The sequence below is a fragment of the Platalea leucorodia genome (genome assembly GCF_965183815.1).
Source record: "Platalea leucorodia genome assembly, contig: HAP1_HAP1_SCAFFOLD_347, whole genome shotgun sequence".
NCBI lineage: Eukaryota > Metazoa > Chordata > Aves > Pelecaniformes > Threskiornithidae > Platalea > Platalea leucorodia.
In genome coordinates, this window is record NW_028121231.1 from 1,670 (window position 1) to 6,790 (window position 5,121).

The window sequence follows — 5,121 nt, forward strand, 5'->3', positions numbered from 1 at the left end:
CAGCCCCACATGCCGTTCTCCAGGGCTTTGGTGAATCCTGTATCAACCTCACCTCATCAGTCTGCCTTCTACAGCTGTATGGTGGAGCCTTGCTCACATGCTGGAGTGCAGGGCAGTCATGGGAGAAAAGCAGGAGGCAGCCACGTGCGTTGCATTTGCTGAGCAGGGTGGAGAGCAGTGGCTTGAAGGGGGGCAGCCTCAGAGCTCGTGAAAGGTGCGGGAGCTTGGTGCTGCCATCCTGGCTTGTGGGGTTAGACCTAAGGCCCAGAGCTGGGTGTGCAGCCTGGTCCCTGGGATGACAGGGCAGGCTCTGTCTGAAAGTGGAATAGCTGCTCTTCTCAGGGCCCTTGAGGCGTCGCATGGCTTCACAGGCACCAGAACTGGGCCCCAAGCAAACTGGACTCAAGGCTGCTTTGGTTTTTGAGAATGGATCTGAAGGTGGTGCCCCATATCTGCTTAGAGCAGACAGAAGAAGGCCTTAGAGAAGACAACTTGTCTTCTGTGGATACTCTGCTCTTCCAGCACCAGATTTTGCAGGTGGTTGAGGGGGAATGATGGGAGAGGTGGCCACACTTCACAGATAATTGAAGGAAGAGCTGGGGTCATTTTGGGGAGAGGAATCTGTCAGGGATAGCAGTACCCAGGAAACCGCATCAGTAATGCCATGGAAGTCGAAGGTGACCTAGCTAACGGCACCTGAAACCCCAACTCTGTTCACAGATGGGGCAAACCTGGGAGCAAGAGGGAAAAAAAATAACTGGGGGTGGGTGCCTTGTTTGGGAGGAGACAAAGGCGGAGAAAGGGAGGAGTGAAGGAAGAGGAGGGGGATGTATAAGCATGGAAAATGGTGAGAAGGGGGGATCAAGGAGCCAGTCACACATAAGCAAAGTGCTGGTTGGTTTGCTTGTTTGCCTGAGCCCTGCACCTGATCACCACAGTCCGTCGTACCTTCTTTCTGAGAGCGATTCCAAATCCTTTTCTGTGTGGCCCCACTCTGTGGCCCCAGCGTGACGGGAGTGGGTCCAGAGGCCTGGCTGCTAGCAGCGGCAGAAGGGAACACAGGTCACAGGGCCCCAGCAGCTGGAAACAGCGAGTGTCTGGGGCCAGCTGCTGGTGAGAGCGCTGTGGGCATGGGCAGTTGGCTAGTGAACTCGAAGCTGGACTAGCTCACGAGCAAGAGGAGAGCGAGTCTTTCAGTCATGGGGCTGGCATGTGGTTGCAGCCCACCTGGTTGATCAGCCCCAGCACCCACAGACCTCACAAGAGGACCAGGCCTGCCAACCACCAGCCACATCTCCACCTCCTGGAGTCATGAAGGCCTTGGAGGTGCTTGAGCACGCATACCCTGAGCTGCTTTTGCCTCAGCACGTCCCCTCTGCGCTAGCCATGCAAGGTCCTGCCTCTGAAGCTGCCAGGACCATCCATCCCATCCTCCTCTTGCTGTGCTCTTGGCCCCTGGCAAGTGCTGGTGCTGCAGCTGCCACCTCTGTTCCCACCCAGGGGTGCACAGCGTGCCTCCAGCTGTGCTGGGATCTCTGGAGACTGGGGCATGCCCTTTGCTTCACCTTGATGATGGTTTGAAAGGAGCTGTTCTGGCTCTGGAGATGATGCTGTCTCATGGTCCCTCCCTGAGCCAGTCCGGGTTTCTGTCAAGAGGCCTCAGCTTGAACGTCCAGCAGAGAGCACAGGGTCCCCTGAGCTGCCCTCCTAGCAGGGCTGGCAATCTCCCCAACGCACAGTTTGCTGCCCCAGTGCTCCATCAGTCAGCGGTGTCACTGAGCCAAAGCTGCAGGGTAGCTCTAAGGCTGAGCTTGGGTAGTTGGGGGCGGGGGGGTCTGGTGGGTTTGGGATAGGGTCCCAGCATGGAGCAACAGAAGGGGATGGAGCAGCAAGAGGCCAGGAGCAGTGGCAGCAGGAGGGCTTAGGAGTGCAGTTTGGTAGGCAGCAGGGCGGGATCCCTGTCCTTCCTGATCTGGCTGTCCCCAGACTCCATGTGCTGTTCAAAAAGCACTTTCTGCAGTTTGATCTCCTTCAGGACTTGCAGACGCTCCAGCCCTGCGCTGCTCTGCAGCAGATCATAGTTCTCGGCTGGGTCTGACTCCAGGCCAAAGAGCAGCGGGGGCAAGTGAGGGGTCAGCGGGATCAGCCTATGGCAGGGCTGGTCTGGGGTTGGATCACTGTGAAAGGACCCTGCAGCAGAAACCCCCAGGTGGAGCTCAGTTTCTTCTCTTGGAGCTTTGGACAGGCAAACCATAGGGGACTTCACAAAGCTGCCCGTGCAGAGGAGAGGAGGGAGCACTAACCTGGTGTGAAGTACGGGGCCTTGTACTTCCCAGAGCAGCCGGAACCAGTAGACTTGTGCAGACGGGGGATTTCTCCTTTCAGGTCCGCTGGAGCTGAATCAGGTGGGCTCTCACGCCCAGGAGGCTTGTCCTATCCCAGCCTGATGGATGTGGCTGCTGCTGTTGCCGTGTGTGTGTTCAAGAGACTTAACGCTGCATTCCAAAGAGCCAGGTACACAAACACGCACGCAGGCTTACACAGTTAATGTGAACGGCAAAGCAGATTCGCATAGAGACAGCAATGCCTTTACCAGCACCCATGTGTACGTAACCACCACTTACGTAAACATGACCACAGCCCCGGCCTTTTCTGCCTTTGCAGATGATCAGGATTGGATGTTTGCTAGTGAAACATAAATCCATCTTCACTCCCTGGATTCATAAGCACAGCATGTTCTTAGATTCCTGAAATAACAGTATGGAAATGAAGTCCAGGTAATGTCTGTGGCTGGATGTCAAGCTCCTAAACCTGCCCGATTGTGTTGTTATTGGCCTCGGCCTCTGAACGGGGATTGAGGCGGTGAGAAAATGCCCGTGATGTTGGCATAGCCCTTAGTGCTGGGTGCAGTCCCATCTGTACCAGGATCCAGTCGTAGAAGTGCTGAGTGGAGGTGTAGACCCCAGGCTGTTTTGCTCTCGCACAGCCTTTCCCCCAGCTGGTCACTCCAACAAGCCAGAAGTAGTCGGCGTTGTTGTCTTTGCACACAAGAGGACCACCGCTGTCACCCTGCAGCAGGGCAGAGAGCATTAAGGTGTTGTTGGGTGGCCACTGTCGGCACTATGGCTGGCTCCTTCTCTCTCACAGCAGCTGCCAGAGCTGTGTTCACTGCACAGAACGGCTCTGCTCAGGTGCTGGAGCCTCCAGCACCTTGTCTGGGAGGGGGCTGTGGGCCTGTAAGGCAGGGCTCTCTCATCTCTGCACAGTGATCCTGGATGGGTGGAAGACGGAGGTGCCAGGGTTGGGATCTGGAGCTCTGGGCTGCCAAGAGCACTAGATGGGCTTTTTGGGGAAGGGGAGGTGAGCCCCAACAGCGGTGGGGACCCAGCGGTGGCAGGGTGACTTGCCAGGCAAAGCCCGTGCTGGGGTGCATTTGGGCGGTTGTGTCAGGGCTGCCTGTGCTGCCGGGGGTTGACTTGTAGCACGCCCCTACCTGGCAGGTGTCGATGCCACCCTGCGGATAGCCAGCACACAAGTTGTAGCTGTGGATGGCCCCTCTGTACCACCGGCTGCTGTTACAGAGGTTGACATCAATGAGGCGGACCTTGGCCTCCTGCAGGACATCCGTTGCTCCTCCAGCTGTGAGCACAGAAAGGAATTAACACCCAGCAGCTCGTTGCCAGTTCTCCTCGCCTGTCTGGGTGAACCCTTTCTGTGGGGCTTGGCTTTGCGTCGTGAGAGGCGTTGTACCGGTGTTTCCCTTCTGCCCTGCTTTGGGGAATGGCTCAGGCCCAACTCTCTGTAGGCAGACGTCCCCGCAGCCTGACTCTGGCTTTCACCTCTGCTCTCAGGAAGCCTAGCCTGTCTCCCCAGTGTGCCAAGCTTGCACTCAGGACACGAGCACTTTTTGGGAACTCACATCTCGCGGTCGTGGAACCCCAGCCACTGACATAGCAGGTTGTCAGCTCTGACACTCTCAGCGAGGCGTCGGGCACGCAGGCAAGCTGTATGTAGTAGCTGCACTGGACCGGCCTGGTCCAATTCCAGCAAGGCAATGTCGTTCCTCTCCAAGATATTACTGTAGTGTTCGTGAACCAGGAGCCGCTTAATATGGCGCACTTGGACCTCAGGGCCCAGCTGAGTCAGCTGGGTGGCCCCGACCACCACGCGCCACATGGTGATGTGCCTGGAAGGCAGATGGAGAGAGGGGTCAGAGGGAGCGGAGCCGTGTGCTGCAGCAGCCCAGCAGTTCCCTGCCTTCTCCTTCACAGGGGAGAGAGGGCAGCAGCGCTACGGAGAGTGCGACTGCCCTCGCATGCCTTAGGTGCAAGGGATGTCGAGCTGGAGGCTGCTAGGAAGCAGTGGCACGAGCCCAGCCTTCTCCTGAGCAGTCTCTCAGCTGGGCTCTGGAGTGCCCAGGCACTGGGTGTGCTGCAAGGAAACGGGATGGGAGTAGCACATGGTGCTGCGTCCAGGGCAGCTGCTAGTGTTGTGGGGATATGCTCGTTCCCTGGTCCTCCTTACCTGGCCTTGATGAAGCAGTGGGCTGCTGTGAGGACCCACTGTGGGCTGATGAGGGAGCCTCCGCAGATGTGCCCTGTGCCTAATTCCCAGGGCCCCTGGATGCTGACGATCCAGGGCCAGGCCCCTGGCTGGGCATCTCTGCCCCCCACGACGCGCCACGTGCCGTAGTGAGCAGCCATGGGCCGGAGCCCGCAGGTCCCTCTGCAACCAGAAACTCATTACTGTCCTGCTCGACCGCTCGCTGCTGTTGAGGCTGAAGGTCAGCCGTCTTCCCTCCCCACAAGGCGTTGCATGGACAGCAGGGCCAGGGAACCCTGTGGGGTGTGCGTCCATCCGCCCCTGTTTCTGCTTGAGCCCCGTAGATGAGTTGTGCCGGCAGCCTGGGTGCTGGCAGGGAACTGAGGCTCCCACATGGGGTTCGGGAAGCTGTGACGTGGCCACGGGGGACAAGCGGGCACCTTCCAGTGAAGCCCATAATGGTTGCCCTAGCTCCCTCCCAGAGCCTCGGGCCACTTACCCACAGCTGTCCCATGTGCCGTGCACAGGCCAGCACACGGCCAGCAGGACGAGGAGGGGGAGCAAATTCATCGCTGCCAC

General features: G+C 58.4%; 1 pseudogene across 1 annotated transcript; it reads right to left on the reverse strand.

Moving 5' to 3' along the window:
* Positions 1-2,922: 2,922 nt before the first annotated feature.
* On the reverse strand, positions 2,923-4,703 carry LOC309604104 (acrosin-like; annotated as a pseudogene). Its single transcript has 4 exons — positions 4,525-4,703; positions 3,920-4,186; positions 3,494-3,639; positions 2,923-3,069 (listed from the first exon to the last, which is right to left on the reverse strand). The product of its transcript is annotated as an acrosin-like (transcript).
* Positions 4,704-5,121: the final 418 nt, after the last annotated feature.